Raw genomic sequence first — 12,085 nt, forward strand, 5'->3', positions numbered from 1 at the left:
TTCCGGGATTACAGGCGAGAGCCACGGAGCCCGACCCAGCGTTATATTTTTAATAGCAGAGAAGTAACAGTACTGCCTCTGTAATACTAGAGTTCTTATATAGAAAGGTTATTTGAAACGTAGTTCAGGCCCCAGCACCCGACTGATAGGCTGTCAGATATAGAAACAAACTGAGTCAAAGCCATGTTGAATGAAGATTTGAGTCTAAATCCTTGAACCAATAGCTCATAATTTTCAGATGCTTTTGTAAAGATCTGCTTTTAACAAATACATAACACATTTGTAACACCCATCACTTGGTGTGAAAAATGCCGAAGCACTGATGCGGGTTCTAATACCAGCTCTTACAGCCTTGGCGAGATGCTGAGTGAGTCCTTTCACTTCTAAAGCTGTCTTTGGTTCTTATGAAAATAGTGAGTTGAAGTCAGAGATTTTAAAACCATTTTCCCGGCCTGGCGCGGTGGCTCAAGCCTGTAATCCCAGCACTTTGGGAGCCCGAGATAGGCGGATCATGAGGTCAGGAGATCAAGACCATCCTGGCTAACATTGTGAAACCCCGTCTCTACTAAAAAATACAAAAATCTAGCCGGGTGAGGTGGCGGGCGCCTGTAGTCCTAGCGACTCAGGGGGCTGAGGCAGGAGAATGGCGTAAACCCGGAAGGAGGAGCTTGTAGTGAGCTGAGATCAGGCCACTGCCCTTCAGCCTGGGCGACAGAGGGAGACTCCGTCTCAAAAAAAAAAAAAAAAAAAAAAAAATTAAAACCATTTTCCCTTCTGGTTCTTTCCTACTCTGATCCTGTTGCATAGAATGCATGGGATACAGAGATCATCTGGTTCGCATGATGTGTTGATCCCATATCATGAAACCCTGGCCTGAGTCATCTGAAAATCTCTAAATTGAGATTTCATTGCTACTAAGAAAGTGAGCGGTCACTCTGCTTCATCCTAGTTTTTCCTTGTGGAGAGCTGAATACCTATCGTAGTATCTTGTCAAATTGTGAATTCTCCCACCTCTTTGTTTGTTTGTTTGTTTGAGACAGAGTCTCAGTCTGGAGTACAGTGGTGTGATTTCAGCTCACTGCAACCTCTGGCTCCCTGGCTAAAGCAGTCCTCCCACCTCAGCCTCTTGAGTGGCTGAAAGTACATGCACAAGCCCACAAGCCACCGTGCCTAAGTTATTTATTAATTTTAAAAAAAAATTTTTTTTAAACTTTTTTTTTTTTGTCGAGATGAGGTCTCACTATGCTGCCCAGCCTGGGATTGTCTGGCTTTTAATGAACAATTGCGTTTAAAATCTTTCCTCACGGAAACCTTGAGTGACAGAGTTATCAACTGGTGAGAGACCGGTTAGTTCCTATCCTCTGTGGCATGTAGGTCAGTGATGCTCAGCATGGGTGTGAGTAAGATGTCTGTGCTATGCACGCTGCCTGCCGCACTGTCAGTCTTCATGAGCCAGTATTTCTAATAAGACTGTCGACACATATGTGATATAATCATCTCTCACCATATCAAATGTTACATGTAAGTTTCAGCTTTAGAGACATGGATTGATCAGATTTAAAGTTGAAAGACCATGACTTTAGGACTTCCTGACTAATCAACTGAAATATGTTTTACACATGTGTTTTCCAAATTGCTGACTGTGAATTGTAAGTGCTTTTGAATTGAAAGGAAGCACTGGATGTTTAGGGAAGAAATTACCTTTAAATTCTGCAGGTCCGTCCTCAAAGTGTATAGAGAGGTTTAATTTGATGTAAGACACAGGATCACCCTTAGTGTTCTGTTTCTAGTCCATTTAATAAAACCCAAAGTGTAGTGTATTTTGTATGTCTTTAGGGGCATTTAAATAATCTGTTGCTAAGTCATGTTCCCAATTGTTATGTTTCTGTTACAGGTGAAAAGCAATGACAGTGTTAAAAGAAGACACGCTGAAATGATGCAGGCTGCTCTTATGTTGGAAATTTGTTCATTAGAATTCTCCCAATAAAGCTTTACAGCCCTCTGCAAAGAAGTCTTGCGCATCTTTTGTGAACTTTATTTCTAGCTTTTTGATGCTGTGAGACATGTATCATTCTTTGAAATGTTATATTCCAACTGTTTGAGCTGGTATGTAGACACATCATTCTTTTTTCTTTCTTTCATTTTTCTCTTTGGCGACGGAGTCTCGCTGTGTCACCCAGGCTGGAGTGCAGTGGTGCGATCTCTGCTTACTGCCACCCCCGCCTCCCGGATTCAAGCAATTCTCTGCCTCAGCCTCCCGAGTAGCTGGGATTACAGGCGTCCACCATCACGCCCCGCTAAGTTTTGTATTTTTAGTAGAGATGGGGTTTCACCATCTTGGCCAGGGTGCTCTTGAATTCCTGACCTTGTGATTCACCCGCCTCGGCCTCCCAAAGTGCTGGGATTACAGGCGTGAGCCACCATGCCCGGCGGAGACATAATTCTTTTTTTTTTTTTTTTTTTTTTTTTTTTTTTTTTTTTTTTTTTTTTTTGAGACGGAGTCTCGCTCTGTCTCCCAGGCTGGAGTGCAGTGGCCGGATCTCAGCTCACTGCAAGCTCCGCCTCCCGGGTTCCCGCCATTCTCCTGCCTCAGCCTCCCGAGTAGTTGGGACTACAGGCGCCCGCCACCTCGCCCGGCTAGTTTTTTTTTTTTGTATTTTTTTAGTAGAGACGGGGTTTCACCGTGTTCGCCAGGATGGTCTCAATCTCCCGACCTCGTGATCCGCCCGTCTCGGCCTCCCAAAGTGCTGGGATTACAGGCTTGAGCCACCGCGCCCGGCCCATAATTCTTATATATTGGTTTTCTATCCAGCAGCCTTGTGAAATATGCTTATGATTTCTAAAAGTTTACTTCTGGATCATTTTCAGTCTTCAACATACGGAAACATATCATCCTTCAATAAGAGCAATTTTGTTTCTGCCATTTATTTTTCTTTGTCCTTTTGTATTGTTTGTAGAGATGGGGTTTTGCCATGTTTCCCGTGCTGTTCTTGGACTCCTGAGTGCAAGTGATGCACCCGCCTTGCCTCCCACAGTGCTGGGATTACAGGCGTGGGCCTCCGCACCAGGACTGTTGCAGCCGTTGTAAAGAGTTTTATTTCCTTTTCTGATTATATGGCATTGCGCAGACCCACCTGTTACCATGGTGATAGTGGACATCCTTGTCTTATCCCTGATGAGAAACGGAAAACTTTCAACATTTCACCGTCATATTTACTGTCCTTTTTTTGTAGATGGACTTCTTCAGAGTAAGTCATTCCATTCTGTTCTAAATATGCTAAGCATATTCATTTGAATCTATGTTGAGTTTCATCAAACAGTGCATCTATTTTGATTACCACAGCATTTTTTCCCATTCATCTATTAATATCAGGAATTAGATTGCTAAATTTGTGGTTCACATTGTATTTTTAAAACTTCATTCATTTTTATTTTGTATTTTTATAACTCCAAAAACCGTGTTGCTGAATGTTGGCTACCATTTCCCTCCATCACCCAGGCTAGAGTGCGGTGGTGTTGTCAGAGCTAACTGCAGCCTTGACTTCCTGGGCTCAAGCGATCCTCCCGCCTCCGCCTCCTGATTAGCTGTGACTATAGGTACATGCCGGTATGCCTAGCTCATTTTTCTATGATTTTTTTTTGTTTTGTAGTGATGAGATTTTCTCATGTTGATTAGGCTGGCATCTTATGACAGTGGTTATGGCATCTCATGAAGGAAATAATGTTTCAGGAGGATTTTTTTCCTCTTGTGTTCTGCAGCTTTTGCATATGACTTCCTTCTCATGCTTGTTAATTTTAAATTGTATACTTCTACCATAGCGTATAATCGCTTCCAACGTTTTTGTGGGTATCTCTTATCAGAGTTACCTTTCTGTAGGTAGAGTAACCTTATGAAGCATATAGAATAGAGTTGGAGAAATGTCTTTAGGCTTAATTATGATCAGTAGATTCTATGTATTCTATCTGTATTTATATATATGTATCTATACATGTATATGTGTATATTTTATTGACATGTATTAATAACGAAACTTTTAAATTGTACACACACACATGTTTTCTAGCCCATCCAGTATGTTCACGAAACACCTGAAAAACTGGAACCACCAACTCAAAGTCAGGATCCTGCACCTGCTCAGGAGAGAAAGGATAAGGGAGCATCTGCAGCTCAAGGTGAAGGGCAAAGAAAGAATGCTTGTGGAAGTGTGTGTGTGTGTGTGTGTGTGTGTGTGTGAGATGCGTTGTCACATACCAGAAGCAGGAGAGAAGAAAACAACGCAAACAATGCTGGGAAATTGACTGGAAAATTGAAGAGGGTATAGTTTGCAGCTTAGCTTAGGGAAATCCCTCACTATGATAAAATTTCTCCACTTTATAAAGAGAATGAAGCCTCGGTGACTGTGTTTTATCCAAGAACACTTGACTGGTGAATACAGAATTTATATTATTTTTCCAAATATCCAAGAACACTTGACTGGTGAATACAGAATTTGTATTATTTTTCCAAAGTGTGCGTCTTCCTACCATCTATGTTGCTGTGAAAATAGTAAATGATTTTGCTTAAAATGCTTAGAACTGCAATGCTTTACTATAAGGTAGCTTAGTACTGGCCCCAAAATAGACCCAATTCTTAGGAGTAGGAGCAAACCCAAAAACTGTGTCGCTGAATGTTGGTCACCATTTCCTTTGATTGATATTTTTATATGGTAAGTTGGATAAAAGCTGGATAAATCAGGATATTGCCATACATGTAGTTGGTTTAGTATGAGTTTTTAAGTGGCTTTAAGAGGTGACTAAATTTTTTTTATGGTTAGAAAATTTAAAAATAATTATCCTGAGATTAACAGAAGATAGAAATAATTTCTCCTAGATAAAACATTTTGAAGCAATACTTTTATGTATCAGGTCATGGATTAGTCTAGTAATTCACTGTTAAAGGTTTCTAGACTATGACGGACAACAATACCCACTAATTGCTGTCCACCCTCTCCCTTATTCTCAGTTTGGGGCAGTATATTTTCTGTGATTGACAAATAATGTTATTTTGTACTACCTGGGGTTCATTCATGGAATATTACATTTAGGACCTTTGAACCTAAATATAACTTCATTTGAACAAAGTTGAGTTTCTGTTTACCCCAATAGGGAATGGATGTCCTGACTGTAAGATTTTTCATAGTCCTCAAATCCATTCAGCTAATCAGTCCTTCAGAAATTTACGTTTCAATTGTAATTGAAATCGTTTCTGTGTTGTAGACATCAGATTTCTTATTTGATGCGCACTGCTCTTAGTACTCTATGGCTGAATATAGGAATTATACATGTCCCATGGTTTATCCTTAGATTGTAATTTAAGAGAAAGGTGCTCAATGGGCTCAGTGCTCAATGGTGCTCAGTGGGCTCAATGGGCTCAGTGCCGTGTACTCGTAGTCCCGGCTACTTGGGACGCTGAAGTGAGAGGTTTGCTTGAGTCCAGGAGTTCAAGCCCAGCCTGGGAAGCATAGTGAGACCTTATCGCTAAGAAATAAGTAAATAAGTAAGTAAATAAGTGAGTGAATGAATAACTAAATGTTTTGTGGTATTGGAAAGCAAACATGTAAAGTTTGTTCCTAGTTGCTGGTAATGTTGGAAACATAAGTCTTTACTGAACTGTAACACTTTCAAATAGTTAAGTTGATAAATTTTAAGTTATGTGTAGTTTTTACCACAAATTTAAAAATCCCCTGTCTTCATAATGTTCAGTGTAGTCATCATATATTATTTTAAGTTTTCATTTGATATATTTTGTAAATATAATATTTATAGAAAAGTTGCAAGAATTTCAATCAATTCATATATTTTTCATCTGGATTCACCAACTGTTAATATTTTTTGCCTCATTAGTTTCTTATCTCTTCTCTCCCTCTCTTACCCTGGTGCCTACACGCTCACACACCCTTATTTGTATTATATTTATTGTTATTAATGGTGAATTATTTGCGTAAATTTTCAGGTATTATGGTCCTTTACCCAAAGTACTTGAGTGTGTGTATATCCTCAGAAAGAAAAAGTCATTCCTTGGATAATCACTGCACAATGATCGAAATAAGGAAATTTAACAATGAGAACCTGCAGTCATTTAATATACAGCATATACTCAAATTTTGCCAGTTATTCAAGTAATTTCCCATTTTTTGTTTTTTTGAGACGGAGTTTCACTCCATCAGTCAAACTGGAGTGCAGTGGTACGATCTTGGTGCATTGCAACCTGAGCCTTTCAGGTTCAAGGGATTCTCATGTCTCAGTCTCCTGAATAACTTGGATTACAGGTGCCTGTCATGGCAACTGGCTAATTTTTTTTTTAAAATATATTTTTAGTAGAGACAGGGTTTCACCATGTTGGCCAGGTGAAACCCCTAACCTCAAGTGCTCTGCCCACCTCGGCCTTCCAGACTGTTGGGATTATAGGTGTGAGCCACCACGTCCGGCCCAGATAATTTCCTCTATAGAATTTAATTTTCTGATCCAGAGTCCAGTTCAGGATCATGTCTTGCGTGTAGTTGTCATGTCTTTTTAGTTTCATCTGGAATGGTTCCTTAAGTTTTCTTTGTCATTCATGATACTGATGTTTGTGAAGAGGATAGATAGAACAGTTGGTTTGCAGAATGTTCACCAGTTTGGGCTTTTTCATTTATCGTTTAGAGACCTTTTTTCACTCACCATTTATTGGTGGCTACTCATGCCATATAACTTGCTAGGTGCTAGGAGTCTAATTGCTAATGAGAGACGGGATTTCAGCCTTGAGTGTTTAATATGACAAGGACAATGAGAAATACATTCACAGATATGTGCAAAGGAGGTGACAAAGCTGTGTGAGGGCAGTCTTCAGAAAGGAAGAGGGTAATATTTGGAAAACCCTGTTTTCCTATTTTCTGGCAACAGACTCCTCAGATAATGTTCTTGTGATTCTTATTAACACAGTTATTACTACATGAGCCTAAGGCTTTCATTTAATAACACTGTGAGCATGAATATTATTTTCTTATTCATATTCCATGGTTTACTGCTTAAATTGATTTTTTTTCTTTTAAGGGCCTGAGCTGCAAGCTGATAGCCAGGAGCTGGTTCAGCTGAAAACTGGGTGTGAGCGTGGAGATGGTCCTGATGTGAAGGGGATGTGCCTGTCAAATCCAGAGCCGGGGAAACTGCCAGAAGAAGGTGGGCAATCTATTAACCATGCAAATTGTAGGGTGTCGTTTCCAGAGTATTATGGTTTTAATAACACAGAGGTAATAATACTGCCTCTTTAATATTAGAGGTTTTTTTTATTTTGTACTTTTATTTTTTATTTTTGGAAATAGAGTCTTACTTTGTCACCCAGCCTGGAGTGCAGTTTTCTGATCTTGTAGGTCACTGCAACCTCTGCTGTCTCAGCCTCCCGAGTAGCTGGGACTACAGGCACATGCCACCATGCCTGGGTAATTTTTGTATTATCAGTGGAGACAGGTTGCGGCATATTAGTCAGGCTGATCTCGAACTCCTGACCTCAGGTGATCCACCTGCCTCGGCCTACCAAAATGCTGGGATTATGGCGTGAGCCACAGGTTCTGGCCAATAATAGAGTTCTTATATAAAGGTTTTTTGTAATGTAGTTCCAGCCCCAGCAACTGACTTATAGACTGTCATATAGAAACAAATTGAGTCAAAGCCCTATTGAATTACAGCTTTTGAGAATAAGCCCTCAGACCAACAGCTTATAATTTTCAGATGCTTTTTAAAGGTCTGCTTTTAACAAATACATAACATATTTTTAACACCCATCACTTGGTGTGAAATATGCTGAAGCACTGATGCAGGTTCTAATACCAGCTCTTACAGCCTTGGTGAGATTCTCAGCAAATCCCTTAACTTACAAAGCTATCTTTGGTCTTATAAAAATACTGAGTTTAATGAAGATATTTTAATATAATTTTCCATTCTGGTTTTTTCATACACTGATCCTGTTGGATAGAATGCATAGGATACAGAGATTATCTGCTGTGCATGATTTCTTTATCCCAAATCATCAAACCCTGACCTGAGTCATCTTAAAACGTGTGAATTGAGATTTCATTGGTACTAAGAAAGTGAGCGGGCACTCGGCTTCATGTTTGCATTTCTGTGTGGAGACTTGAATGCCTACTCTTAGATTCTGTCAAATTGTGAATTCTCTTCATTTTATTTATTTATTTTTTTAGACACGGGTTCACTCTGTAACCCAGGCTGGAGTGCAGTGGTGCAATTTCAGCTCACTGCAACCTCTGCCTCTGAGCCTCAAGCCATTCTCTCACTTCACCTTCCTGAGTGGCTGGAACTACAGGCCTAGGCCACCGTGCCTAACTTATTTTGTTTTTTTAAAAATAAATTTTTGTAGAGATGAGGTCTCACTATGTTGCCCAGGCTGCGATTCTCTGGCTTTTAATTAATAATTGCTTTTTAAATGTTTCCCCCAAGGAAACCTTGAGTGACGGAATTATCAACTGGCGAGAGACCGGTTAGTTCCTATCATCTGTGGCATGTAGGTCAGTGATGCTCAGCATGGGTGTGAGTAAGATGCCTGTGCTATGCACGCTCCCTGCTGCACTGTCAGTCTTCATGAGCCAGTATTTCTAATAAGACTGTCGACACATATATGATATAATCATCTCTCACCATATCAAATGTTACATGTAAGTTTCAGCTTTAGAGACATGGATTGATCAGATTTAAGGTTGAAAGACCATGACTTTAGTACTTCCTGACTAATCAACTGAAGTATGTTTTACACATGTGTTTTCCAAATTGCTGACTGTGAATTGTAAGTGCTTCTGAATTGAAAGGGAGCACCTGATGCTTAGGAAGAAATTACCTTTAAATTCTGCAGGTCTACCCTCAAAGTGTGTACAGAGGTTCAATTGGATGTAAGACACAGGATCACCCTTAGGTTTCTGTTTCTAGTACATTTTATAAAACCCAAACTGTAGTGTGCTTTGTATACCTTTAGGGTCATCTAAACAATCTGTTGCTCGGCCAGGCGCAGTGGCTCACGCCTGTAATTGCAGCACTTTGGGAGGCTGAGGCGGGTGGATCACGAGGTCAGAAGTTCGATACCATCCTGGCTAACATGGTGAAACCCTGTCTGTTCTAAAAATACAAAAAATTAGCCAAGTGTGGTGGCACGTGCCTGTGGTCCCAGCTACTCAGGAGGCTGAGGCAGGAGAATTGCTTGAACCCAGAAGGCGGAGGTTGCAGTGAGCCGAGATTGCACCACTGCACCCCAGCCTGAGTGACAGAGTGAGATTCTGTCTAAAGTAATAATAATAATAATAATAATAATAATAATCTGTTGCTCAGTAATGTTCCCAACTGTTGTTTTTTGTTTCAGGTGAAGGGCGATCACAGTGTTAAAAGAAGACACGCTGAAATGATGCAGGCTGCTCCTATGTTGGAAAGATTTTCATTAAAGTTCTCCCAATAAAGCTTTACAGCCTTCTGCAAAGAAGTCTTGTGCATCTTTTGTTAATTTTATTTCTAGGTATTTGATGCTGTGAAATGTATCATTCTTTGAAATTTTGTAGTCTAACTCTTTGAGCTGGTGTGTAGAGGCATAATTCTCATATATTGATTTTCTATCCAGAAACCTTGTTAAATATGCTTATGAATTTTAAAAGTTTACTTCTAGGCTGGGCGCGGTGGCTCAAGCTTGTAATCCCAGCACTTTGAGAGGCCGAGACGGGCGGATCACAAGGTCAGGAGATTGAGACCATCCTGGTTAACCCAGTGAAACCCCGTCTCTACTAAAAAATACAAAAAACTAGCTGGGCTAGGTGGCGGGCCCAGCTACTACCTAGCTGGGCTAGGTAGTCCCAGCTACTCGGGAGGCTGAGGCAGGAGAATGGCGTAAACCCGGGAGGCGGAACTTGCAGTGAGCTGAGATCCGGCCACTGCACTCCAGCCTGGGCGACAGAGCGAGACTCCATCTCAAAAAAAAAAAAAAAAAAAGTTTTCTTCTAGATTTTTTTCAGTTTTCAACATACAGAATCGTATCATTTTTGAATAAGAACAATTTTGTTTCTGCTGTTTTTGTTTGTTTTTTTTTTTTGTATTTTTCGTACAGATGGGATTTTGGCCTGTTGCCCAGGCTTTTTTAAACTCCTGAGCGCAAGTAATCCACTCTCCTTGGCCTTTCAAAGTGTTGGGATTACAGGCATGGGCCACTGTGCTGGGCCTGTTTTTGCCATTTTAAACACTTTTATTTCCTTTTCTGATTTTATGGCATTGAGCAGACCCACCCAGTACAATTGCGATAGTGGAAATTTTTGTGTTATTCCTGATGAGGAATGGAAAAATTTCAACATTTCACGACAATATTTACTGTGCTTTTTTTGTAGATGGACTTTTTCAGAGTAAGTCATTCCATTCTGTTTTAGTTTGCTGAGAGTGTTCATTTTGAATATATGTTGAATTTCATCAAACACTGCATCTATTGTGATTACCACAGGGGTTTTTCCCCCAGTAATCTGTTTATGTAGTCAATTACGTTGATAAATCTGTACTTTTTAAATTTTAACAATTGAGACAGGTCTCACTCTGTCACCCATGCTGACTGCAGTAGTGTGATCACAGCTCACTGCAGCCTCAACCTCCTGGGCTCAAGCGATCCTCCCACCTCACCCTCCTGAGTAGCTAGGACTATAGGTACATGCCACCATGCCAAGCTAATTTTTCTATTTTGGAGATGATATTTTTTCATGTTGCCCAGGCTGGTTTTATACTCCTAGGCTCAAGTCGTCCGCTCGCCTCGGCCTCCCAAAGTGCTGGGATTACATAATGAGCTTTTCTAGAATGCTTCTCTCAGATTTGGACCCTTCTTAAACGGCAGTGACCAAACGGGCAGCTCCGGGTACCTATCCCCTCAAACTTTGTGAGGGTCATGTTCTCTGAAGATGCCTCTTCAATTTGAAAGCTATCTGTTCCTGTTTCTCTGCTGATATTAACTCTCTGTGCACAGAAAGTTAAATGTCACCGGTTATTATTTTCCCTAGATTTTGATCTGTGCTATGTGGCTGAGAATGGGCTGACTGACCCTAGATCTGTGTATAATTATGACAATGGCTCCATTTATTTTTAAAATAATAAGAGGAATTATTATAAAATTCCTATTTACTGGATGTGTACTATGTATGAATTACTTCTTTGTGCTAGGTTCTGTACATGTATGACCTCTTTAGATCCTCACAAGATAAGGCAGAATTTTCATGAAATTGACGACTGACTCCAGTAAGAAGCAGATTTGGGGGGATTTCAATTTCTAAGCTCAAAGCCCTTGCACTTTTCTCAAAGTAAAGCTTTTGAAAGTGTTAAATGTAGACGAACTGATGGTGTATATGATGACTTTAGTTGTAATCTGATGTTTTCTTAAAAAAATTACATATACAAAAGTGTTTGACTTAAAAGGCTTTGTTCTCCCTTTAAAGGAAGCGTCTACCAAAATGTGGCACACAGACCTCGCATGGTGTCTCTAGGGCCTCCCACCCCGCATTTCCCCTCCTTTTTCTCTTGTTCTGACTGAAAAACAAAGTGCTTTGACTGCACTGTGACCCAGCCAGCTGCATATTTACCCAGCATGCTTGAACCCAAGCTGGAGCCTTGAACATAAAGGTATTTAAGTTGTTGCTCAAAATACTGAAAGAAACTAGCTCTGGCCCTGAACCAAATCCCTTAAACTCTCCTATAAAACTCCATAACCTGACCCCCTCTCTGCGGATATACCTAGGCACGACATCCTTGTTGTCTGTTGTGAGGATGCTTTAGTCTACTCTGTAAGTTCTCCCAATAAATGCTTTGGACTGATCACCCTGGTGTTTAGTGCTCCTTGGAAATCCTGACAGGCACAATCTTTAGATGGTCTGGGGCACTCCCTTGTGGGAACTCTCCTACTTCTGCTTTTGGGGCAGCTCCAGCCACGGATTTGGCTGGATGAAATCATTAATACAAAAACAAACATTTAAAAACTTTTTTTTCCATGATAATGTGCTTATGTTACAGAAAATATAATACTAAAGCCATTTGCAACCATTTGTGGGGA

At 40.4% G+C, this 12,085-nt stretch overlaps 1 protein-coding gene across 34 annotated transcripts in view; it reads left to right on the forward strand.

Annotated features, from left to right (window-relative positions):
* Positions 1-12,085, forward strand: part of LOC126945669 (G antigen 10-like) — a 107,551-nt gene that overhangs the window by 40,890 nt on the left and 54,576 nt on the right. For 6 of the 34 annotated variants that reach the window (XM_050775795.1, XM_050775801.1, XM_050775794.1 and 3 more), the window contains exon 4: positions 1,895-1,995. The exons of 26 other annotated variants lie outside the window; for them this stretch is intronic. The gene's annotated coding sequence lies outside the window, so the exon portion shown is untranslated. Of the gene's footprint in view, positions 1-1,894; positions 1,996-12,085 lie in introns of those variants that run through there. 2 more of the 34 variants (XM_050775778.1, XM_050775807.1) reach the window with 2 other exon arrangements.

Source organism: Macaca thibetana, chromosome X (genome assembly GCF_024542745.1).
Source record: "Macaca thibetana thibetana isolate TM-01 chromosome X, ASM2454274v1, whole genome shotgun sequence".
Lineage (NCBI taxonomy): Eukaryota > Metazoa > Chordata > Mammalia > Primates > Cercopithecidae > Macaca > Macaca thibetana.